Below are 27,652 nucleotides of genomic sequence, written 5' to 3'. Positions count from 1 at the left end.
AGTAGGAATGTCGTCTGTTGCTGCGATACGTGCGGTCTCAGTGCTGTGTTTGGCTCGGAATCCGGACTGTGAGGAGTCGAGGGATTTGTTGGTTTCGAGGAAGGTGGCGAGCTGGTTGTTGACAGCTTTCTCGATGACTTTGGCCGGGAAAGGAAGAAGCGAGATGGGGCGGTAGTTTTTGAGTTCGGTGGGGTCAGCTGTGGGTTTTTTCAGAAGGGCTCTGAGTTCTGCGTGTTTCCAGCTTTCCGGGAAGGTGGCCGAGTTGAGGGAGCAGTTGATGACGTCTCGGAGGTGTGGTGCTATGATGGAGTCTGCTTTGTTGAAGATGTGGTGAGGGCATGGGTCAGTTGGGGATCCTGAGTGGATGGAGTTCATCAGGCGGATGGTGTCCTCAGTGGAGATTGGGTTCCAGTCGTTAAGGATGTTTAAGGGGGGTGAAGGTCCTGCAGAAGGTTGAGTGGGTTGGTCTCCGGGTCGGTTGTCGAAGCTATTGTGGATGTCTGCGATTTTGTTGTGGAAGAAGGAAGCTAGGGAGTCGCAGAGGGCTTGGGAGGGGGTGATGTCGTTGGAGTTGGCTGATGGGTTGGTAAATTCTTTGACGATGTTGAATAATTCCTTGCTGTTGTGGGCGTTGTTATCTAGTCGGTCTTTAAATGCGGCTTTCTTGGCGGACCGAATTAGTTGGTGGTGTATGCGGGTGGCGTTTTTGAAGGCGTCCCTGGTGCTGGTGTTTGGGTCTTTTTTACAGGCCTTCTCGAGGGAGCGACAGAGTTTCTTCGATTTCTTAAGATCATCGTTGAACCAGGAGGCGTTTTTGCTGCCTAGTTTGATTTGACGTTTTTTCAACGGTGCTAGGAAGTCGGCGCTGTTGGATAGCCATTGGGTGAGGTTAATGGCTGCTTGGTCGGGGTTTGAGGAGTGGATAGGGGGGTTTTGAAGGAGCGATGAGGAGATCTGGTCGATGGTGAGTTTGTTCCAATTTCTACGCAGGGTGGGTTGCGGATGGTTGTGGATTGTGGCCTTATTGTAGATAAAGTGAACGCAGCTGTGGTCCGTCCAATGAAGAGCTGTGGTGTGGCTGAATGAGACATGTTTGCTGGAGGTGAAGATAGGGTTGAGTGTGTGACCTGCAATGTGGGTGGGGGTAGTGACAAGTTGTTTGAGTCCGAGGTTGGCGAGGTTGTCCAGAAGGGTGGTGGCGCTGTTGTCATTGCTCTTTTCCAGGTGAAAATTGAGGTCTCCCAATAGAATGTAGTCCTCGGAGGGGAGGGCGTGTGGGGTGATAAAGTCAGTGATGTCGTCACTGAATTGTGCACGGGGTCCCGGGGGCCGGTAGAGGAGGGTGCCTCTGAGTGTGGTCTTGGGGTCGGTGTGGATCTGGAAGTGAAGGTGCTCGGCGCTGGCAAGGTTGACGTCTGAGCTGGTTGAGATGCGGATGGAATTCTTATGGACGATAGCGATGCCTCCTCCTGTTTGCTTGACGCGGTCCTTACGGATGATCTTGTATCCTTCCGGGATGGCAATGGTGATGTCTGGGGCTGAGGAGGCGTTCATCCATGTTTCTGTTAGGAAGGCGACGTCCGGTGAGATGGTGTCTAGTAGATTCCAGAGGTCGATGGCATGTCTGTGGATCGAGCGGGTGTTGAGCAGGATGCATTTTAGGTGGTTGGTGTCAGGTCTCTGTATGGTGTTGGTGGATGAGGAGTTGGTTTTGGTGCCGTCGAACTTGCAGGAGTTGCATGAGAAGGGTCCATGGGTGTGTCCAGGAGCGGCTTGGACGCAGTTGGGGGAGCGGCCGGGGTTAAGGGCTAGGAGGGAGGTGGCATCGTAAGTAATGCGGGAGGGGTGGGAGGGGCGAGGGCTAGGGGGTCTGGCGCTGGGCGCGGGCTTGGCGCGGACGGGCGTAGACGGGCTTACCTTTGGCGCACCTTTGGCGCAACTGGGGCGCGATCGCTGCGCGTGAACGCTGCACGCAAGTGCATCTGTCATATATGGATAGTGGGAAGGGGGAGGGGCGAGGGCGGCTCAGCTGGGAGGCGGGGCGGGCTCAAGAGGACGCACACCGAGCACAACAACAACATAAACAAAATGGCAGTGGAGGGGAGAGCAGAGCAGAGCGCCGGGGGTTATCGCGCTTTAAATGTAAAAGTCACTATGTCAATTTCAGAGCAAGCAAAGCGAAGCAGCAACCAAGGCAGTAAAATGCAAATAATCTCCAGGCGGTATTAAGTCAAAACGCAGCACAACGATACCAGGTCTCGGCAGTGAGACTGGGGAGCGACCACTCAGCACAGCAGCGATGAGGGGATCGCAGCGCTTCCAGGTACGGGAGCGCTGTATATAGTCAGTGGGAGGGCGGCTCAGCTGGGAGGCGGGGCGGGCTCAAGAGGACGCACACCGAGCACAACAACAACATAAACAAAATGGCAGCGGATGGGAGAGCAGAGCAGAGCGCCGGGGGTTATCGCGCTTTAAATGTAAAAGTCACTATGTCAATTTCAGAGCAAGCAAAGCGAAGCAGCAACCAAGGCAGTAAAATGCAAATAATCTCCAGGCGGTATTAAGTCAAAACGCAGCACAACGATACCAGGTCTCGGCAGTGAAACTGGGGAGCGACCACTCAGCACAGCAGCGATGAGGGGATCACAGCGCTTCCAGGTACGGGAGCGTTGTATATAGTCAGTGGGAGGGCGGCTCAGCTGGGAGGCGGGGCGGGCTCAAGAGGACGCACACCGAGCACAACAACAACATAAACAAAATGGCAGCGGAGGGGAGAGCAGAGCAGAGCGCCGGGGGTTATCGCGCTATGTATTTAATGCTGCCAGCTCCCTCCGTTTCCTACCAGGGCACCCATCATGGGGCATTACAGCACCTCATCCCTCTGCATTGATAACTGCGTCACAGCTCACCTCTCGTTCCTAAGCCTCCCGCAACGGCCATATTAGACGCCGCTGCTCATTCTTGTGCCTCACCCCCTGCCCCAATAGGCTCTCGCTTTTTTGTCACAGCATTGCCGTCCCATGCCTCAGTCTTACAACTGTGTAACATAATCACACCACGGGACACTCCTCCATCAAGCGCTTCGCATCTCAATCACCCGAGAGGCATATTTGGTGCTTTTTAAGCAGCCTGTGCGTTACAGCACAAGTCAACATCTCGACAGGAATAGTAAGGCGCTATGTAAATAAATATATACATCCAGTTCATGCCACCCTGTTAGCCTATTGCAATTGCGTCACATTGCATGGCAATACTGCATCTAGCGCTTTGCATCTCACCAGACACCTCTAACTGCGTCAGAGGTGACCTCAGCAGTATATATGGTGCTTCCCAGCCTTGTGAGTGGCACTCAACAGGACACACACACAACCACACACACACACACAACCCCTCACACACGCAACCCCCCACACCCTTCACATACAACCCCACACACACATACCCACACACACGCACACGCACACACAACCCACGCACACACAACCCACTCACACACAACCCACTCACACACAACCCACTCACACACTGCCCCCCACACACTGCCCCCCACACACTGCCCCCTCACACACTGCCCCCTCACACACTGCCCCCTCACACACTGCCCCCTCACACACTGCCCCCTCACACCCTGCCCCCTCACACACACAACCCCCCACACACACAACCCCACACACACAACCCCACACACACAACCCCCCCACACACACAACCCCCCACACACACCCACACACACACACAACTACACTTACACACAGCCCACTCACACATTTCCTACTCACTCACTGCCCCCTCACGCACTGCCCCCTCACGCACTGCCCCCTCACGCACTGCCCCCTCACGCACTGCCCCCTCACGCACTGCCCCCTCACGCACTGCCCCCTCACGCACTGCCCCCTCACGCACTGCCCCCTCACGCACTGCCCCCTCACACACTGCCCCCTCACACACCGCCCCCCTCACACACAACCCCCCACTAACAAACACAACCCCCCCACACACACAACCACACACACACAACCACACACACACAACCACACACACACAACCACACACACAGACAACCACACACACAGACAACCACACACACAGACAACCACACACACAGACAACCACACACACAGACACACATAACCACACACACAGACAACCACACACACAGACAACCACACACACAGACACACATAACCACACACACACAAGGATAGCAAAACATAGCATAGCATAGCAAAACAAAACATAGCATAGCATAACAAAACACATACACGCCAAATACCACTCAGTGCCACATAATTACGCGCAACCATTCAACAACAACTGGTTTGAATATGTTCTCTCAATGTTTCAAGCTTTATTACAAATGTCACAAAAAAATGTTAATATTTCACTTCTGTTCTTGGATTTTCATCACAATAAAATACACTGAACATAATCTTCACAAAAGTTATTTACAAAAGTTTAGGCTATTTACATTATAAATTAAAATCACTTTTATTTAAGTATTAATTATTTAAAACAATTAAAAGCCATTGTAATTTATAATATCAATACATCTAAGTCACGTAAATACAAACATGTTGCATTACAGATTCTATAGGTGTCACATTTGCGAAAGTTATAACTATTGGCATTGTAAATGACAAAGCTATTAATTTGGCTATTTTCAAAACCAACACATAAATAAAAAAAATTGTCATTTACAAGACCAATAGCTCAAACTTTCCTACTGCGAGACCTATTGGCAACGCCAGTGCTTGTTTTTTGCAGTCGCCCTTTTGTAGCCCTTCTTTTATGTCAAGTAGTAGTAAGCATGAGGCAGTAAATGATGCCAGATGATGGCAGAGTTGGATGAAACCTGCTGAGCTAGTTTTTCGTGGAAAGCAGCAATCTAAACATGGACCAGAAAAGAATGGCTTGACGATGGATGCAAAGTAAACTGAAAGAAACCATAACATCTCCCTCCACCTCCACTAAACTGGAGGTCCTAAAAAGGAACGGGGGACAGGGTTTATTGCAATGTTCTTGGGACTTTTGCCGAATTTCAGCAGTCGGTCACTCCGGAGATGATGCCAAACCTTTCCTTCTTAACACTGCAACACTGCAAACCTAAATAAAATCCGTATTTTTTTCAGAAATTCTAGCTTTCCCTTCGTCGATTATACCCACTGCTGCCACATCCTGCAGCCCTGAGGGATTTTGTGTACTGGAAAGAAGGTGTTGGGCTGGGTCATCCCAAGTATCCAGGTGCCATCCGGACAGGTCACCTACTGCTGAGCGCTCTTAGCAGTTTCGTGCATTTTCCTGGCGTCCTGCCAGGTTTTTCGAAACTGTACAGTCACATTTTCATAGGGAAAATTCTTTCGGAGTACTATTTCTCCTAATATGTTCTTGTGAAGGAGTCCTCTTTGGTTCCAATATGGAAGACTACAGCCTAGTTCACGCCAGTTAACCTCATCCCAACCATTATTAAAACATAATTTAGTTTAATTTTTGTAGGAAGCAAAGCCCGATGATACCTTGATTTCAGGGGAGCAAACCAATAATCACTCTGGTCCTATCCTTCAATTTAAAGTTTCTGGAGTTTGTGTCACCTGTCTATCACTCAAGGGATCCTGTCTGAGGGCAGTGAGCGGCCTCTGCTGTTGGAGATTCCCCAACTTTTTATCAAGGAGCACCGGAAGCATTCCTTTAGCGCTCAGGGCAGAGCTTTCATGTTTCAAACTTTAGTCCTGTTTTCTTTTTATTCGCATTTTGTCACTTGTATTCCAACCAGGACTGTGAGAGTAGGGTAAAACTCCATATACGAAGACGCGAGTAAGGACCGTATGAAATGCTTCCAACTTGAGAGATCTTGGCCTTTGTTAAATGTAAACATGAATTTAATTTCTATTGTAAATACAAAATTAGGGACATCTTTAAAGTGCCATTCAATGGTTACCAGTGCAAAAAAACATATACTTTAATCACAATTAATAATTTTCCTTTGCACACTAATTAACAATGTTTTCCAGTCAACATTTTACTTGCCACAGTGCATGCTCAGTGTTAATGGATCTTCCAAGGGTGCTTATCAGGGTGCTATTTCCACATCCCCTCAAGGGATCATTACAGCAGCTGTTGCAGCCATATTATATAATGGCCTTGCAGCTTATGCTTTCTCCTATGACGCATGACCTTATTGTGCAGTACCTGTCCTTTTTTCATCCAATGCATATTTGTCCTCCCTTTAACATCTGTGACAGTACCCCACAGTACAGCCCTGCCCCACCTGCATACTCCTACCATCTAGTGCTGGGCTTGTACGTTTGCAAGTTGTTTTTCCTCGACGGATGACCTGTGAATCCACTCTTTGTTGGCAATGCACATGGCCATCTTCATGGGCCAGTCCACCCTATGCACAGCCCCTAGCCCAAGTGTGTCCCGTGTTTGCATCTCCTTCCCACGCTGCCTGCCTGCTCGCTTGACCCCTTAACATCCTTATAACTCGCATACCTCCCTGACCCATGTGCAGTGTGCCTCCTGTGCCCTGCTCTTCTTGTGTCCCTTACGCCTGTGTGCTGTGCACCTATGCTCCCCATATTCAACTGTGCTCAACTTTAAGCCCTCCTATGCCCTTAGCATCTAGGCCCCCTTGATCCTTCTGGTTTACTGTGGTCTTCCTCCCACCACATCGGTCCACTATGCCTTGTCATGTCGTAGCCCTTCACCTTCTTCACATGTCCCCCTTCTGCTCTTGCCTGTGTCCTCCACCTGTGGTTCCTTGACTTTGTCCCCGTTGCCTCGTTACCTGGGCCACCCAGTCCTTCATCCTCTCTATACCGATCTATCACCTGGGGTGCCTCTGCACTCCTCTGTCCCTCTCCTCGTTTTGCTACTGTTCTTGCCCCTTCTGTGCCTCAACATGTCTGCCCCAAAAACCCATCAGTCGAAAACCCGTGTGCCTTAATATTTATGCCTCCCACAATACTAGCAACTCTCTGCTCATTCGTCCTTTTGCACTCTTGACTTGCCCGACTCTCTGGATCCCCCTGAACCTTCCCATACATATTAGCCTCTGCGGTTATGTAACTCTTACCGGTACCTCCCTGCTTGTGCCTGTTACTTGTATTCTCTCCCCAAACGCCTGTTTGACCCCTCTCCTTGCCTGTTTGGCCCCTCTCCTTGCCTGTTTGATTCTCCTGCTTACGAGACAACTATTCCCTGCCAACACCATCTGAAGTAGTTTTCATACAAAGTTTTTTTGAGAGAGGGAAGCAAGACGCACCTGTTGTGTGTCTTACTGAACCTGTTTGCCATACAAAACCCAAGATGATTGCCTATTTATTAGTGCTTGTTTTGCTGCACTTGCATGTGTAGGTCTCTTCTCCCGTAGCCTCTTTTCTATTAACTTATCTGATGGTTGAAGTAAATAGATTTGTGAGCGTCCAGTTTTTATTGCCCAAGCGTGTTTTACTTCCACAGACGTCCGATTCAGAGCTGGCTCCTATAGAGCACTTGTTCGAATAGAGTGTTGCTTCTTCTGCATCAATACTTGCATAGGTGCGAGAAGTGAAAGACAGAAATCTGAAAACCTCATGAAATCCTATGCCGATGGCAACTGCCGTGCTCCCCTACAGCCCCCTCTGATGTTCCCACACATCTTTATAACCGTTGTACCTCTATGCTAGCATATAAATCAAGTGCTGCAGGCTAGTGGAAGGTCAATAATCCGAACATGACCTGTTGCCAACAACTCCTGTTTTGCTTTTTGGTAGCAGAGCCTCTACTAATGCCACAGATGTGACGTCACATCTTGCCTCACCTTGCTTACGTGAAGTTCTGTCAGCGTGCGAAAACTACGTCCTCACACCTCTTAGTGAAAAAGTGTGTATTTGCATAGGCAATGGATAGCCAGTTGACAGTGTTGCTCCACTGCAAGGTGTATTTTTAGGTCTCGTAGCGAAAACACAGCGCGTAAGCGCTGTGTCTCGCCAGAGATCTTTTGTTGCTGACTGTGCTTCCCAGGAGACAGTACCGGCCGCGCGCATTTCCTGTTGAAGGAGGCGATCTCAGCGGGCCACGCGCTCGAGAACGCGCTCAGCTGTTGTCTCCTGGGAAGCTCCAAACACGCATGCGCAGACACACACACACACGCATACACAGAGACACACACACGCATACACAGGCACCCCCCTCCCCCCCCGCCGCACCTACACACACACTAGCGCACCTACACGCACACACAGAGACCCCCCCCCCACACACACACACACACACACACACACACACACACACACACACACACACACACACACACACACACACACACACACACACACACACACACACACACCAGCGCACACAGACACACGCGCGTACACCCCTCCCATTCCCTCCCACTCACCGGGCTGTTGCTGGGGATCGGGCTCCTCTTGATGGGGTGGGTCTATTGATAGTACACCGGCTCTTCCTGCATCACCTCCGGAAAACGGGACTCCCAGCTTCCGCTCCTCTTGATGGGGTGGGTCTATTGATAGTACACCGGCTCTCCCTGCATCACCTCCGGAAAACGGGACTCCCAGCTTCCCAGCATGCACCGCGAGCAGGGCTCCCCTGGCGCCGCCTGCGTCCTGGCTGAGGGAGAGAACAGCATGCCTGCCTGAGGGGGAGGAGTTTTTGTTTCTGCCCTGCTGCGGTTTAAATCGTACTTGGAAACATTGCATTTGCTAATGAAAAAGTCACATTAGGTAAATTGCTTTTAATGAAATATTGGCATGCAGCCGTGACTGCTGCAGAAGAGGGGAAGCCTGTCCTTGGACGCAGACAGAGTCCCTCGTCCTCTGAACGGTCAGCGCCCACTCAAACCAGAATGTTGACTTGTTGGAAGGCAACAGAGACCGCAGCGAATGAGGTGGTTTAAGAGAGACGGGTGCGCAAATATGGCAGGATTTTTAATATGAGTTTCTGTTGCGTCGGGGGCTCGGCTGACTTTTCCCAACAAACCATGGGTTTATCTCCATGAAAGCTCATATGCTTCCAGATGTATATCAGAGAAGAACGGAGAGAACCAGGGACATGGAAATAACAGTTTGTCCTCACCCCAGTGACTTCTCTTCACTGTCTTCTGAGGCCTCTCACGATAATGGGGCTCAGCTGCATCAAACCGTGGACCGGAAGCACTCAATCCAAGAAAGGTAAGTTACTTGCAATGGTGTACAGTAACAGTAAACTCGGGCTTTACTCAAGAATATGTGAAAAACAAACACCTGTTCCATGGTGGGAAGAGGTTGTGGGCTACATTAAGTAAGAATTCACGTGCACGCAGTGCATTGTGGGGCCTAGTTGTTGAATGGCGTTGCTTTGCCTGGTGGCCGTGGTGATGTCGGGCTTTGCTAGTCTGCCCTAGGTTTTATAATTTATTTGTGTATCAACAGCATCTCTTTCCACCCTACCCAGTGCTACAGCGATTTACTGTGGAAAGTGAACAAATAACCTACATTTGAAGGAGGCCTCATTTTAATGATGTTGATATGAATAAGCATTTTTCGAGGACAGCGCTGCCCTGCCAGCCTCGACTGACCTGACCCATGTTATCCATGCAAGGTGCCCTCCATTCCATTGTAGAGAGATTCACGTCACGCGCATTAGCTGATTGGCTGTAAAATGACGAACGCATTTTGAAGTTGGAAATGATTTTACTAGGAACGCATAATTGCTACACTATTAAAAGGTGGAGCAGCCTGATACACTGAGGTATACGTGCTTGCAACTTGCTTCCGGGTAGATTTATGAGCAGTGCCGACACGCACCATTTTTTTCAAAACAGATTTAATTGGGGTTTTTGCATATATGACGCATCACAGTGGTATATTCAGTGCAGTCAGTCAATGTATTGGTCCCCATTTCTTTAATCATTACAAACATAGTGTCGGCATGCACATTTGCTCATTTGTTGGCTGTAGGACTTTTTTTCATCTGGACCATGATAAATGTGCAAAGCACAAAATATTAGTATGCGCAGTTTTATAGCTGAGGAAATTCAGAGGTGTACTAAAAGCACGTTTAAGAATACACACGGTTGAACATGTTAGTAACTGCTCAAACATGGCAAAGAGGCTACATTTGTGCGAATGCAAGTTAGGTAATTTCGATCATCTGCAAAAGACCTTTAAAAGCCTCCATTCCTGGTCAATACCTCAGCGTGACGTCTGAAAAATATGTTAAAAGGTCTTGTAGGTAAAGTTCTGTGTAAAATGGATAAGTCATCCTTTAGTATTGAAGTAGTGGGTAACATTCACCAGGCACCAGCTATTCACTGCGCCGTACGTGGAATACCAATGATTTGTTGTGGGTCAACAAATCGGTATTTTAGGAATCAAAAATTATAGTCGACATTGAAACTTAGTGACACGTTCTTTGCATCACACTATGGAGCATACTACCAACGAGTAGCAATATTTATCGCTAACTAGGCTTTGCAACAGGTGGCAGGGAATAGACTCTTCATAACCAGCAAAGCTGCCATTCTTACCCAGTCTTGGTTCAGCACATTCACTGCCAGGGATCTTTTGATTGAGGCAATGTTATGTACACTGCTCAGTGGCAATAGACCCCGCAGCACTAGCAGTGCTGGGGTGCCCCTAGTTCGAGGGGTCCCCTCCAGCACTGTGAACAGGTGGGCCTGAGAGCTTCTGAATGGGTACGCAGCGGAGGGGACCCCTCAATGTACTTTGGAGGGGGCCCCCTCAAGTTTTGATACGTCACTGACACCGCTTTGAAAAGGCTGAAGTTAAAAGTGAGTGGATTGAGCAATATATTGGGTGACATATTTGATTTTGCCCAGAACTCTCTTGAGCAAAGGACAACCCTGCATCTCTATATATAGAGCACCACAACTGACGTACACCTGACACCAGCCAGGACTATTGGCTTTGTGAATGACTTTGTTGTACATAATTAATATTAAAAAGTTTTAATTACGGACTGTGAATAAAAACATTACTGAGGCCTGTGGAAGGTTTCTTCAGGGTGTCTCAATCACACCCATTATGTTCACTCAATGTTAGATCTGTACGCCCTTTTCTCCTCAACATTTCCTCCATCCATAAGTTACACCTCATGTCTTTCTTCTTCAGCATTCCTTTTTCTCTCTTTCCTTAATCTACTTCCACAGATCTCCTAATTCACCACCCCAAACACACAACACACCCACTCACCTGTAAGCACTTCATTTTCTTTTACTTTTGCTTGTCAATATTTCGACAGCTGTGTTCCTCCTTGGCACACATTTGCACGGAATCAAAATTGCAACCAGACTACTTGATCATTGAGCAGTGCGCTCTGCAGCGAGACATAGGATTGGAAGACCATCTATTCTGAACACCTTTTTGAACCAGTGACTCGTCTGGCATAGTGAGGAACTCCCACTGCTCCTGTCTCAACTCCAGAGCTCTGAATTGTGGCCCATTAGTAATTCCTGAAGACAAATCAGTTCGAAGTATGCACTATACAAGAGTAATATGTTACATGACAAAAATACAGAAACACAGCGTCCTGGAACTAGGAAACACTGTTAGGGAATGCAGGATTAAAATTAAGATTAAGTGAAACGTGGAAAATAAATAGGAATTGAATCTCTGATATGAAGTACTATAACGTTTTCACATTCATTATTCAGAAATTGTTCAGTGTTGTGCTGGTAAGCTACTGGGTATTACTGTAGGGCCTGATAGGGACCCGTTTCAATATCCGTTGTTGACTCTTACTGGTCTGAGATCCAGACGGACCGGGCCACTTAAAGTCCTGAGAGAACCGAATCTCAGCTGGCCATGAGACAAGCATTTGCAATGCAATAGGTCTTGCATTTACGACAGATTGAGCTATTGACATTGTAAATGACAATGCCTTTTATTCATGTGTTGTTTTTAATGCTCAGGTCATCCAAATTCCTGCACTCTGTACCATACTGCTTTCAAGAACAGCATACTCTTGCACACACTCTGACTTCTCACCAATACAAAGTTTGCTAAAAAAGTTATGCAACGCATTGTCATACACAATGCCAATAACTCAAACTTTAATGCTGTGAGACCTATTGCATTGTAAATGCTTGTTTAGTATAGGTTTTGGCCAGTAGGAGCCCTATCCCCTGGAACAGCATATTTGGATAGCATATCTATGGAAAAAATAAGAATAAAATAAGAACAGAAACATAGTTTTAGGCGGATGACTCCTGTTGATCTCTTGGTTCTGCCTGTCCATAATCTCCGAAGAGTTTCAGCCTAATGTATAAAACGATGTTTTCTTCTTGTTTAAGCATAAGTAAAAATCCACAGCACTATGCCGCTATGATAACATTCTGTGTTCAGCCACTCCTGGTAAACAACTGTATTTATTTATTTATTACTAAAGTTTTATATAGCGCGAACATGACCTCCGAGGGTATCTGGGCGCTTTACAGATTATTCAGCAAGGAAGGGTAAAGGCAAACATACAGAGTCAAAAAGCAAGAAGTGCAAATTTTAAAAATGTCCAACAATCACACGAGCAAAGCCTCTGGGCTACAAAACAGTGCCTATGGACCCTGAGTCAAGTGGGCAGGTGGACTGGTGCAGATATTTCTTGATCAAGAGTGCTTTAACTTCCATTTTGAAGTGGACAGTGGAAGGGATCACCCTGACTTCAGGGGGGGAGAGAGTTCCAGATCATCTGCGCCATGCCTGAGAAGGCTTGGATGCAAGTCTTTTTTTTCTTGAATTTTTGTGGTTTGAGTAAAAGGGTGCTGTCACTTCTGGAGGCTCTTGTACCACATGAGAGCTCCAGTTTCTGAGTGAGGTACAACGGGGTCTTGAAGTGGATGGCTTTGTGTGCCATGCAAGCAATTTTCAACAGTATCCGAGCTTCATATGGGAGCCATATCAGGGCCAGCAGGTCCAGAGAGATGGTGTTGTAGATTTTAGTACTCGTTAAGAGCCTAGCAGCAGAATTGAGGGCCACCTTAAGAGGAGCCGTTTTCACTCTGGGCAAGCGACAAAGCGTACCCAAAAAGTGTTGGCGTAGATAACCATTCAAGAACAAAGATAATTGAGATACCGTAATTTGGAAACTGCGTCTTAAAACTAGCAACATTACAGCACACCTTTTAAAAGTTGGATCCTGTGACTCATGATGGTCCCTAATGGTTTCTGTAATACCATTCTTACTTCCTTTCTGTTACACACTACCAGCTAAAGGAGGGAACTTAACTGCACATGCTCAAAATAGGAATGCACAACATGGAAAGCAGTATTTAGTGGCATGTGGCAGGCAAGGAGGTGTTGCTAAACAAGTTAAAATTGACGTATCTCATAAGGCCCACAGTCCACATTCAGGAGAAAGAAGCATTCATTTTAAACATGTTGAACTGACAAAACCTTCTAGAATCTTGGTATATCAGCTGACAGTAAAGAACGGGCTGTTAGTTTCCGGAGATCTTCCTGTATGAAAGATACTGCATGCAGAGATTTCTACGTCTTATCGAGTGATGTGGGTTAATCTAGTTCAGTTGCCCTATAGAGCATCACATTAACATGCGGATGAGTAAAGCCGACGTAGGTTTAAAGGCATACCATTGATCACTGCCCCTTACCATCGCGGAAATGAAACACATATCAAAGAAAGAAAAACAATCAATCCTGTTCGTCCCCCCCTTCCCATGTCAGATAATTTCAAACAACCATATCTTGTATCACCCCAGTAATTAGCAGTAACCCTTAATTGAATTGAACAATAAGCTTCACAGCTGAGCTACATTTTTGCGTTCAGTAGGCGCAAGGATAGCATTCATTTTGTTCGAATGCCCTAAGATTATCCCCCCTCCTTCCGAGCTCGGGTATCCATCCGAACCATCTGAACACATCCCTCTGCCACCCAACCACCGGATGGGCGAGTGCACTCCCCCAGGTCATTGCAATCCATCTTTTTGCGGGTACCAATGCCAATGTCTGGAACCCACATAAATGATTTGTTCGTTTTGTCACCACTCCCGAATGTAGTAGACATAACACGGTCATACAGCAGAATAGATGCAGTGCCATCTGAGATGCAGGAGAGCACCTCATGCCAAAAGACCACTAGTATAGCACACAACCACACCATGTGGAGGAAGTCCGCCCTAACCTGATAAGATCTGGAACACACTGCTCCCATGCAAAATTGTGTACTCTTTGCTGTCGTTCTAACGGAACACAGACAGCTCCGCCATGTGGGGTCCTGCACTGCCCTATTATTCTTCTCCTCCTACCATCCCTTAAGTTCAGGGAACCCCCTATCCGTATCTTCCATCCAGACCAAAACATACTTTTTAAGGAGGTGTTTTAATATTTTCTTTAAACCAACTCCTTGCTTGCAGATACCTGGACAGTGAAATATCTTGCTTGTGTGTTGTACTCGTGTGGGGACTAGATACTTGGTGGTAAATTACTTGTTTTTCCTTTGAAGATTTCTTGCCCTTGCGACCGTTATTGTAGTATCAAGCAAGGCAGCATATAATTCCTTATGACAAGACTCTGTTTAGGTGGGTCTCGCAGGAGCGGCTGCTCTTGTGAAGTGGGGGGAGGCGGCGAGGGTAGGTGGGACACAAAAAAAAGACTATAAAAAATTTAATTTACCTATTCTGACGGCCGCCACCTTCCACACAATCCTCGCGCCCTTGTCCGGAACCTGGTGCACACTGATCAGGCTCCCAGCTCCCAATCCCAGCTCTGTTCATATGATGGCAATCCAAGGGATTGGTCTGAGCGCCTTGATTCAGCGCTCAGACAGAGTGGGAACATGTGGTGGTTTCTCCGCCCAGCTGTACAACACAGCTAGGTGGAGAAAGGCTAAGTGCGCATGATGGTTTGGTTGGCCCTCTGTGACAGGCCAAACCATCATGCCCATTAAGCAGTGCCCACCACAGTCCCCACCCCCGTCCCTGGTGCTGCAACTCCACTGTGGCTGTCCCTGCCCCTCCCCGGGCTGGCAGGCAGCCTGCAGGACTCAAAATAAAATGATAATAAAAATGTTTTATTATCATTTTATTTATGTCCTTGCCCCTGCTGACTCTCAGCCGGGTTGGGCAGGGGCAACGCTATTCCGCCATAACGGAGGAACCGCCATTGGTTGAGTGTTTTAACTGATTGTACTTAAGCAGTTAAATAATCCAGATTGAGACTGTGGGTATTTGTAAAATGTCCTCATCTTCCAGAATTGAAGATCACTTGCTTAGTTTTGGATCAGTTCTATTGTGACTAAACAAACCTTATGTGTTTTTTTTGTCCTCGCACAATAGCTTCAAATGAGTTAATATCATAGTATGAATGTATGAAATGGGACTTCTAAACCGTACAGCTACTGCCAGGACTGTCCCGGCACTATGCTTACAGTAGCTGCAGTTGCAACCTCCACAACTATACTTGATGAAAGAACCAAATCTTTAGTTTTTTCGTAAACGGGTCGAGGGATATTACTGAACCTCACTCCATAGGGAGTTTATTTCAGGTCACCGATCTCAAATAGGAAAGGCTCCTTCTGCCCATTCTCATGTGGCAGATGTTAGGCCTTAGTATTCTGTTCTATTCTCCAGGATTTACAAAGCACATAGCTACACAAGTGGGCCTCCTAGTGATCATATAGCAATCAGGTCCTCTAACTTAGCTGACAGTTTTAAAAAAAAATTTGTTTTTCACCTTTTTCTGAATTTGAGTTCTAACTCAGTTTTCCTAATTTGCAATTGGAAAGCATTCCAAAGCCTGGCAACAATGGAAGCAAAAGACTGACCCCCAGCTCTTGCTTTCTCTATCCTAGGGACTGTTACCAGCTGCTGGTTTGTAGAGCGTAGAAATCTTGAAGGATTGTGGGGTGTAAGTAGTCTCTGTATCAACTTGGGTCCTTTTTTAATACACTGTGTGAGCATGGCAAGTGTCTTGAAGTGAATTATTTTTAGCACTGGAAGCGAGTGCAAGAATACCAGTGCTGCAGTTGCCGACTGATCTTTAGGGAGTTTAAGTAGTATGTTAGTTGCAGCCTTTTGTATGACCAGCATTCTTTTAGTGACTGACTTGTGACTTGCAAGATATAGGGAATTCCCATAGTCGAGAGATTACCAGACCTTGCACCATCACTCTGCATGCTGATCCTGCAGCCATCGCAGTAGCCTTCCCAAAGTCAGGAGAAGGCCAAAGCAGGTGGCTGCCAATTCCTTGACTTGAATTTCCTTTGTAGCTGCCTGTCAAACCAGACTCCTAGACTTTTTACCTCTGTTTTAGGGGTGGGTTGACCACCCCTTAAGATTGGCCAGTTCATCTCCATCCACCTGGTGGGGTGGTTTCCCACTACCATCAGCTCAGTTTTATCCCTATTTAATTTGACTGATTGCAGCCATCCAGTCTACTACGTGCAAGAGGCGGGTATTGAGGAGGGTGAAAGTACTTTCAGTTTGATGAAAGATACTGACATTAATTTGAGCATCGTCCCCATAGGATATCGACAAGAAGCAGTAAGTCTTTATGATCTCTGCTAGTGGAAGGACATACAAATTGAACAAAGTCGGACTTAATGAGGAGCCTTGAGGCACTCCACACTTGAGGGAATGAATATTTGACTGCCTATCATCTGTGTATAATTGAAAAGTTTTATTTTGGAGGAAGGAGATCAGCCATTTAAGTGCTGTACTGGTAATCCCTCCTTTCACTAGTCTTTTGACCAGTGTTGGATCGGAGACGGTGTCAAATGCGGCTCTTTCAGTAGGATCAAGGTCGAGGAACCACCTTTGTCCAAAATTGCCCTAAGTTCCTCCATAGGTGCTTGTAGGGCAGTTTCTCTACTGCTATCTAGTCTAAATCCGGCTTGAGAAGGGTGCAACATTCCGTTTGACTCCAAGTATAGGAATAGATTTTTGTTTACAAATTGTTCCAGGATCTTGCTGGATACTGGCAGGAGAGAAACTGAGCTATAGTTTTCACATAATGATGGATCTGCCAATGGTTTTTTTAATAATGGCTCGAATATGACCTGTTTCTATATTGAATGAACTGTACCAGGCTTCGGTGAGTGGTTAAACATGTCAGCAGGAATGTGGAGTTTAATCAAAAAAATCTACACCACTATGGGACAGCTTGCTTTACAAACCTACTTGTCCTGTAAATAAATCCACTTATGCCTTTGGTGCCACATAGGCAGCGGCAAATTATGGTAGTAGTTTAATTATGTAAAAGCTCTGATATTAGCCTTTCTGATTATGCCAGGGCTCCTACTATATAAGGGTTTGAATTCTAGCAATATCCTTATTTTGCCACCTTTCCACAGATCTACATTTACATACTGGGGCTGGAGGTAACGTTAAACAATGTTCAAGGGTCGGAATGCCCTTTTGAGTCTTTGAAAACCTACTAAATTGCATATTTCAGCCAGATCTTCCCCAGTCTTTTTCCATTACTCCTGACAATAGCAGAAGTAAAACTTCTTCCAGGGTTGGGAAAAAGTGGTTGGAGAGTAAGTGAACATGTAATGCTCAACAGATTTTTGAATGAGCAAATATACACCTGCATATTTGCCCGTACTAAAAAGCAGTTCACAAATATTTTCCAAGTGTACGATTTCCTGGCCTACTTCTGTAAATTCTTGTGAATGCATGAAAGCTGTAAATCTGCACGAATGACAGGACGTATTCCATGGGTGCAATTTTGTGACTTTCTTTAAGAATTTTGCCCCTAATTAGGTCTGTAGTTAACCAAAATCTTTTTTTTTTTTATTGCAACTCTATCTATCTATCTATCTACTTGCTTTCCCTCTTTCACAAGGAGCATATTGGCACACAAAGTAATTTTATTCAGTGCCAGGGAGTACTTTGACAATGTTTGCTTTTTGAGACCAAATATTATTATTGCTTTTTGCCAATGGTTATGATAATTGTGAGGCCTGGCAGCTCTCACAAAGTTTTACAAAAACAATTTCGAAACAAGAGCCTCATTTACAAAAACTAAAGGCTGACTACCAATATCAGACCTATTTGCTTTGCCAATGCTTGTTTGTTTTCATGTTTCCCATTATCTTGGTGAAACTAGTTGAACTGATTTCCTATAATGAATATTTGAATACTTGCATGCATAAACACATTCTACTAAATGATGCTTCAAAGAAATGTTGCATACAATTTCACAGTAGTTAAGCTAAACATTTTTTTTCCTGGTTGCATTTTCTATGAACATATATTTTGTTTTGTAAGCAAAGGATCATAAATCTTACTTTCAAGCTTCTGCAGAAATTTTCATCTAATTAGAGAGCATTGATGTAGCCTAATATTGTTAAACTTTGCAAACGTGTTTACACGTTTTTACACTGGAACCACTGTCAGAAGTGCAGTCTGAGCTTACATGTCTTTACTGTTCACTCTAATAAGAAAGGCTTTGTATTAATAAACCATAAATACAAGTTCAAACAGCATTAACATATGGGGACATCTATTACCTTCACCTCAGACAATGCCCTGTAAACTGGCAGCCAAAGGGGTTGTGCTGCAGGTGGTTGGTCATTCTCATTCTAAGGCCAAAACAAACTTGAAAACTTGTTGCCTTTGACACCAAACAATATGTCCTTAGAGTCACGCAATATGAGTTCCACACACCTGTATCAGTCAAAGTGGAGACAACTGGTATCCCACCTTTGAGAAAATGGCCGTGAGTGGGATAATGAGGGGAACCTGATTGAAAAGATAACAGAATTTCCTGTCTATCTTCCTGTGTCAATTCTGCAAAAGTATTCAGTTTTCCATGCCCCGGCTCCGAGTGCAGTTGCACTTTCATCTCCTCCCAATGTTCAGAGGATGTTATCAACCTTCTCCAAGAAGCTGGCCGGTAAGTTACACTGTGTCTCTGAGGGCGGGGGTCTGGATTTATAGTTCACCAAGTTGTACAGTTCATTAAATTAATTAGATGCATTTTTGATTTTAGCAGCAAAGTAATTAACTCTAGCTTCCCTGATGGCATAGTGGTATGTTTTTGCTGCCTCCTTATAGTCCTGTTTACTTGCATCATCGTAACTTTTCCTCCGTTCCCTTTCTAACAGCTTGATTTTTTTGTTCCATGGGGTTTCGTAAAGAACTACAGCGCTCTCCCTCTGAGGCGTTGGGCTTTTTGTTGTTTTAAAGGGACCAGGAAATTAAGGACATTCCGTATCCATATCTCAAGACTGTGACATCTGTTAGCTATGTCTACTGTCATTTCGGGGATGGTGTTGGTGAGTGTGATGTCCGAAGCGCCTAGGCCCTGTTTAGACCAGTGCCGCCTATTACTGGAGTTATTGGTTGCCGTAACTGTGTGGGTTAATCTGGTCACTTAAAAAGCTATTATTTTGTGATCTGACCATATAATATCTGTTGGGTCCCTTGTGATTAGTTCAGGTATGTTTGAAAGGATTGGGGTCAAGTAGATGACCCAGATTGTGGCCACCTTGCGGGAGCGAGCAGGGGCACGCCACAAGCATGAGTGCAGTGCTTGAAAATGAGCAGACTGCTCTCCCAAGCGTGCGTTTGCGCTCGCCTCTCTCCTCGCCCATACATCCCGGCCACTCACTCACTCCGCCCTCTCTGTCTCACTCACAGACGTCGGATTACTGAAGCCATTGCTTGTTCTCCTCCTTTACTCGCTCGGCTCCCACGGGCTGTGGCTGTCTCTCAGCTCCCAAGAGCCTGCAAATAATTCACAAGCATGAGCAAAAACGGAGCAGGTGGGTGAAGATTATCAAAAAACGGAAGAGCAGCGGCCGGCTGTATACCTACGGCGGCTCTGGGTGCACCTCTGTGCCATGTTGTCTTATTAATCCCCCTCTCCCCCCACACATGGCTTAGCCCGTCTTTCCACTCAGCTGCCAGCCTCCACTCGCTTCTCCTGCCCCTCTGCCTATCCATGCCTCTCGCGCTCCTGCCCATTAGTTTCTTCTCCCTCCCTACCCGTGTCTCACTCTCCTCTCCCTTTCGATCACTGTTCCTCTCTCTACCCCTTATGCTATTTCCCTCGCATATGTCACTCTCCACTTACCACTCAAGCCCCCTGTATTGCTTTCTACCGCACTCTCTTCCTCGATAACCCTGCCTCTCACCCTTTACATCTATCCGGCCTCCTCGCCTCTGCATTGCATCTTTCCACCATCATGTTCCTCTAGCCCGTCTTTTCTAGCTCTGTTCCCTTCATCCCTTCCTCTCTGTTTCCCTCTTTCTCTTTCCTCACCATATTGCATCTCCTTTTCACCGTGTTCCCACCTTCTTGTTCCTACTTTAATTTGCACCAATATTTTCCTATCAGCTTCCCCCTTCATTCGAGAATTTATCTTCCCTTGAAGACCCCCATCGACGCCCTTTTGCATCCCTGTCCGGTCTAGAAGACTGAGCCATGTTTCATGGAAATACAATTGCTGTGGTTTTTTTTATCAAACAAATGGGTGCTTAGAAAACCGCATTAAATATATAATCGCTATAAACTAAGCATAAACAGTTGAGTCGCAAAACCCTGGAGTTGTACCTGCTTCTGGAGGGCTCTGGTGGCGCGCGCAGCCTGCGTGAAAACACAACTGTTGTTCGCTGCCTGGCTCGAATGCCATGGATTTGTTTTCCATTTATTTATACGATTTATAAAGCGCACAAATACCCGTGGGTGTCTCTAGCACTTTCTGCCACACTCCTTTCCCTACTTTGGGCGGCAAACTGCAAGAATTCTAGAATCACACTGACGCGAACTGCAGCCGGGACTCAAGCGCCTCTCAAGGGCTCCAAATATCACAAACACCAAGGGGCAGTGGTTTGGCCCACACTCACCCCAACCTTCAAGCGGTGTCCAACCTTTACCCCAAACTGCAGCCGGGATTGAAGCCCACTTCACTCTGCAGAGTTCAAACATTTATCACAGTAACACAAACTACAGCGTGCTCATCCTTACACTACACAGGTGCAAATGTCACAGTCATGGAAGCTGCAGGGGTCTCAGGCTCACACTCTGCTCAAAATGTAGGTGGCATCAACATTCATCCAACACTGCATGAAGGACTCAAGAGTAAAAACCTTAGTACTCTCATGGAAACTGCTGACCAACCTTCACCCCAAACTGCTGCCAGTTTTCAAGCTCACCTCGCACTGTAGTCAGGGCCGGACTGGGAACCAAAACCGGCCCTGGCAAAGTGCTTGGCCCCGGGGGTTTGGGGTGCAGCCGCGCTCTTTGCCAGGGTGTGTGTGTTTGCTGATCTATAAATCAGTGAGTAACTGTGTAAGTGCTGCTATGGGTGTGTGAATGGGTTAAAGAATGGTAGTGTGGAAGTTGGAGTGGGTGGATGAAAGGTTATATGGGTGTGTGAGTGGCTGTGTCAGAGATTAGGTGCATGATGTATCAGTGAGGTCACTGACCATGTCATGAGTGATGTAATATATGAGGTTTTAAGCAGTGCATTATTGTTAGCTCAGCTAACAAATACTGCTGAATGTCTATGGTTTTGGACGAGTGAAATGTCAGCCTAACTATAATGTACCTGTAACCTTTGTTTTTTTTTTTCAGTGGATTACCTATGAGTTTTTAATCAGTAGTTGCACTTGTGGAGAAAGGGGGCTGGACCTATGACCAGCTCTCAGAAATCCCACTGTGTAGGACTTACAGGAGGTACTAAGAGGGCTTCTTGGTCCCCAAGGTCCCTCAGAAGTGAAGTGGATTTCATGTCCCAACCAGCAGTGCGCCACGTTTGCAGTGTGGTAAAGAAAGAGGGCCTGGCCTCCAAAGACCTCTTGGAAATCCTACTATGTGGCACTTACTGGAGGGAACAGGAGGGGGAGTTGGCCTCCAAAGACATTCTTGGGTGCCAACTACCCCCCCTGTTACCTCCAGTAAGTCTCACACAGCAGGATTGCTGAGGCCTCGCTCCCTTACTCTAACACTCTGCAAACGTGCCTCCTTATGCACTACTAGTAGGGTGATGAAGTCCCCTCGGCTATTGAGGGTCGTTTGAGGCCAACTAGCCCTCCTGTTACCTCCTGCAAGTTCCACATAGTGCATTTGCTGAGAGGTTTTTGGTGGCAACACCCCCTTTCTCCACCACTCTGCAAATGTGCATCCTGGCACACTACTATCCCCTTAGCTCTTCAGGGTCCTTTGGGGACAACAAGCCCTCCTGTTACCTCCATTAAGACCCACACTGGTAGATTGCTGAGAGGTCATCAGCGGCCACGACCCCTTTCTTCACCACTCTGCAAATGCGCCTCCTGGTGCACTACTTGTTTTGGGGAAGAAATCCACTTAAGTCCTGAGGCCCTCAGGAGGTAAGGGGACCTTATCCCCCCCACCACCAGTGCACTGAGAGGCACGTTTGCAGAGTGATGGAGGAAGGGGGCGTGGCCTTCGACCACCTATTAGCAATCCCACTGTATGGGGCTGACTGGAGGTAACAAGAGTGTTTTTTTTGGCCCATAAGGACCCCCAGCAGTCCAAAGGGACTTCATCCCCCAACCAGGAGCATGTCAGGAGTTGTGTTTGCAGAGTAGTAGAGAAAGGGATTGGGACCTCCAGTACATTGCTGCCATTTTTCTTTTCGTATTATTTTTTAGGAAGGGGTGACGGATGCCCCGCCCATTTCGGACCCCATTTTTTCATGGTCCCAACCCAGGGCACCCACATTTTCCACGTTGGGGACCGCAGGGGAGGCCTCAAGGCCGTCGTGGCCCGGCCGGTAGCACTGGCGTCTTGCTTCTGAGCAAAACTTTGAGCCCCGGTATTTCTTCCCTTACATGTTAAGCACTGGACAACAACTGGCAGAGTGACCGATGTGCTTTTGAAAGCTGAGCTGGGGTCAGAAACGTCATTACCAACGCAGTACTGAGGCATTCTTGGAAGACGGGCGCAAGCATCTGTTTTTCATTTCCAGTCTTCTTTCCCGTTAGGCAGGAATACTGTCATAGACTCTGGCCAGGCTGCAAATTGAGAAATAATGTAATTGTTAATTTTCAAAGTCATTTCTTTTACATGTTAAAAGTGTTTTCGAAATAGATTATTTGGTAAAAACATCCTTGAGCTGCTTGCATTTTTTGCGTATTTTATAATAGAATAAAGTGAAGTTGAAAACAGACACCTCCCATGATACTTAATCTAGCGATATTGGCCTTAATATATTCTTAAAATAATAGTGTCAAGGGTTTTCTACGACCAGCTCAAAGATCCTCTCTGCTCTCTGATCCAATCAAATCTATGCAAAATATGGCTTCCCATTTCCCCAGAGCGATCTAGCAAGCTATGTAAAATCAACAAATAACATTTGGAAAATAATGACGTAAACATGATATAAATAAAATACATTAAAAAGCAACGGTTTGCAACATTCAACTCCTTGTTAGGATGTCACGGGGACACTTACTGAGAAAAATCCCTTCTTGGATTAACTCTGCTAGATTATGTTAAATTAATTTCTTTTTTCAGGTTTTGACTACAGGAGCAAAGCATCGTGCTTGGATTTCCATAAACTATTTCAGTAACTTTAAGTTCATGATTTACTTTTTCATTCACTGTTGCAGAAATGTGCAGTCATTATATGTTGATGGCAGTTCGGAAATTAAAAGCTGTTGTAATGTGAGGAAAATTGGCATGACCTCCGATTTTTGTTTGTTAAATCTTAAGATATTTGCTTATCCTTTCCTCGGGGTGTACATTCAGCTGTGGCTGGAGGAGTAGAAACAAGGTATGGCTATGTTTGGCAGGGTGGGTTCTGACCTGCCTTGCTTCAGAGTCTCTGGCATATGCGGGCTGCATCTTGCCTGCATTCTTTTAATAATCCGAAAACGTCAGTCTTCAAGAATTAAACATTTTTAGGACAAGGACTTGAACTTTTTCTTTTCTGTATATGTAGAAAATTGCAAAATGAATTCAAGCACAAAATAACTTGGTCATCTTAAAGTACTTAGTCACTTTGTGGTTTATAATTTTCCTCGGAGATTATTTTAAAGAGACATGTAAACCAGTGTACCCTATGACCAGAAAACATCATGCACATGAATAATTGCAACATTAGGTTTAAAAAGAAGATACTTAAAAGCCCTAATTGTTCGTATACAAATAAACACAAAAGCAAAGCTAAACTTGTCCCTCAGGTTATAGCAATATTGAAGTGCTTGTTGTGTGCTTTGTTGGCTGGAAATGTTGTCTGTGTTGTTTTCCATGTTTCGTGACTTGACTTGATGCTTCTGAAAAGCGCCAGCCCCCAAAGCGCATCCGCAAGAGCATTTAGGACTGTTGAAAGAAACAGCTTTTTTAGAGTGGCATTTTCACTTTTGTTTTTATGAGCACTTTTATGTACTGAATTCTAGAATATCTTTTACAAAACAAAGACCATTTTATAGAAGAAACTTCGGATTCAGCAGCAGTTATTTGTAATACCCGTTACCTTCACAGTGAGGTTTGATTGGGGGTTATTCTGTATGGTAATTCACCTTTGTGTCTTCATTTCTTTCTACTCTCAATTTAGGATGTTGGCCTGAGACAACCTTTTCATGTCAGCACTAACTTGCGAAATGCTAATCTGCATCATGTGCCAGAATGGCAGACATCAGTCAAAGAGGTCATTTAAAACTGATGGTACTAAGCAGGGTGGTTCTATAGAAAGCTACAGTCAGTTGTATCTGTTGAATGAACAACCCTTTCAACTAAAATTGGACTTAATGCAAAGATCTTGCAGGTGCTAGCCGGAGTTAAAACTAGTATATAAAGTCTGGGTGTTAAAATGAATTGTCTTATGTGTAAAGTCAAACACACTTAAGGCAGAACTATATCAAATAAAGAATATGTTTGAATTGATGAAGCCAAACTGAGTATTTCGAATTCTAAAGACAAGTTAGAGCAAATGATGGCTACAGTAAAACCACATTAAAGCACATGGAAGCCAAAAATGAGGCTCTCAAGTACTGCTTACGCAATAAGAATGTACACATTGTCAATAGACAACTGAAATATTCTACATGGGGCACATAGTTGGTACCCGTATTACTGAACTTTTTGATCCTGCTTTGTTGTCAGAGTTCTTTTCAGTAAATAGGTGCTTACATCCTTGATATTTAGGGTCTTAATTGCCAGATTCTGGGGCCAGGTAATCGGGAGACCTCTTGTGGCAGGGATAGGTTATGCTTGTTTGTTTTTTCTACTGTCTGAAAAGTTCTCTGCAACCATAAAATCTGCAAAGGTATTTATAGCAATGGTGCTTTTAGAATATGTTGCTACAGCACATTTCTTTGACCCACCCAAGTCCGCACAAGTACAGAGCTCAACATTGCCACTAACCATGCTTTCTATGCCAAGAATAAAGCACAAGGCACTTCGATCACCGCCAAAGTGATCAACTAAACACCAACAAAACAGAAGTACTCCTCATGGGCCCAAACCCCGACGCCTGGAGCGACACCTGGTGGCCCACCGCCCACGGAAACCCGCCAACCCCCACAGACCACGCACGCAACCTGGGAATCATCCTGGACTCCGAGCTCAAAATGGACCGCCAGATCAACTCTGTCTCATCTTCCTGCTTCCACACCCTCCGCCTCCTTCGTAAGACCTTCAAATGGATCCCCCTCGAACACCGAAAGACAGTCACTCACGCCCTGGTCACCAGCAGACTCGACTACGGCAACGCACTCTACGCCGGAATAAACAAAAACCTCATCCGCAAGCTACAGAACATCCAGAACGCCGCCGCAAGACTGGTCCTCAACCTGCCAAAACATTGCCACATCTCCCAGCACCTGCGCACACTCCACTGGCTCCCCATCGAGGCGAGAATCACCTTTAAGATGCTCACCCACGCACACAAGGCCCTCCACGGCACCGGACCAGCATACCTGAACAGCCGACTCAAATTCCACGCACCCAAAAGGACCCTACGATCAGCCCAGCTTTCCTACGCCGTGGTCCCCCGCACCAGAAAGACCAGATCGGGAGGCCGCTCCTTCTCCTTCCTCGCGGCCAAAGCATGGAACGCCCTTCCGCTCCACCTCAGACAGACAACATAGCTCCCCATCTTCGCAAGAAACCTCAAAACCTGGCTCTTCGACAGACCCCCTCCTTGATGGAATGGAACCTGCACCCCCCCACCCCTAGCGCCTTGAGACCCTTACGGGTGAGTAGTCGCGCTTTAACAAACTCCTGATTGATTGATTGAAAGTGAACCACCTTATGATCTGGTTTAATATCCTGTATCCCTAAAGGTTTTCCATTGCCAGTACTTCATATTATGTGGTTTGTCTCAAGGTGTGAATTCATTTCTGTAAATATTTTTTATTTTCGTTGTTCTGTGTAATGGGGTGTGCACCACCATCACCTGTGAGTTTTTAGTGGTGGAAGATGCTCCCTTGAATACATCAACTGTTCATTTGTAGTCCTCTATTATCCTTACATGCCCATTAAGGGGCTCCTCACTCATAGGTCACCTCCACTTTCAAATAGGAAGTCCTATATGTATGCAATGATGTGGTTTCAGGCTTGCTTAGGAAGCATAACTAAGGTAGATGTATGGGGGTTTAGGAGCAAAATGAGAAGCCTGTGGCGGGGGTGAGTTGTGAGTATTGATTAAATGAGATTAGCACTTGTTTTTTTTGCCTCTGCCCTGGTGGTGGGGGAGAACGTGGAATATGGTAAGTGTGAAGCGGTTGAAGGCTAATCTGTAAGGAGGAGAGTGAAAAGTCAGAAGAAAGTGTACAATTAGACACCTTAACTAATCACACCCTACCTCATAGTAGGAGTCAGGCCATTTTAATATTAAGCAATGGTAAGGGAGAAAAGGATGAGTGGAACTGCACCAGAAGCAGGAAAATAGAGGAAGAGGGACATGTATGTGAGGCATCAACAAACTACTCCATTTGTGAATCTCTTAAGGACTTACACTTCTCCTATGGCACCGTCCTTGCTTCTCCCAGTCTGGTGGCGGTTTGGGTCAGAGCCCTAAGGAATCAACAAACCTCATTTTGTAATACTTCAGGGCATACAGGCACTGCCACCTAAAGTAGACATTTACGCTGATCCCCTTGCGCTACAAGAGTGCTGTCCGAGTACATGCTGCCTTTCAGCAATAGATGCTGCCATAGCTCGTCTGCTTTGTTCAGTACATAAGTGTCCAGGTGGATTTGATAGCCTTCGGCCATATTGTAGAACGATCAGGTGGGACTTCAGAGAGGGCAACAGCAGCGCAGCATTTTCCATGTCATGTGTCAGTGGTTTCTTGAAAAGAGATCCATATTTCTCCTTCACATGTTTTGCTGCACACAGTCAGTGATTATTGGAGTGGGTGGCTAATACCTGGAGGCAGAGCTGTTTGCACAGGAGACCTATTTACGCCGCATCAGAAGATAAGGTCAACTTGTACTTATATTTCTTTTCCTGACACTTTTTTGTCTTTGAATAATTTTTTAGTTGTAATTGTTGGAATTGATACGAATAATTTGCAGAAATGCACTACTTTCATGAACGTTCTAATATTCATCAGTTTGGTATGGAAAACAATCTTGGGTTTCAATTTTTAAGTGCATTCATTTGTAGTAATGGTAACTTCACAACATTTGAGCGTTCTTTGAATGGAGGTTGTCATGTGAAGAAGATCCTTGATGTTTTGCGTCTTCTCTAACCCATGTTTTTGCAAGTCATTTTGATGTTCC

The 27,652-nt window shown here is 45.9% G+C and overlaps 1 protein-coding gene across 1 annotated transcript in view; it reads left to right on the top strand.

Moving 5' to 3' along the window:
* The window catches only part of NXN (nucleoredoxin), a 457,847-nt gene that overhangs the window by 155,796 nt on the left and 274,399 nt on the right, over positions 1–27,652 (top strand). The gene's annotated exons all lie outside the window — the stretch shown is intronic.

Source organism: Lissotriton vulgaris, chromosome 2_1 (genome assembly GCF_964263255.1).
Source record: "Lissotriton vulgaris chromosome 2_1, aLisVul1.2, whole genome shotgun sequence".
Lineage (NCBI taxonomy): Eukaryota > Metazoa > Chordata > Amphibia > Caudata > Salamandridae > Lissotriton > Lissotriton vulgaris.
This window is presented reverse-complemented; position numbering and strand designations above follow the sequence as displayed.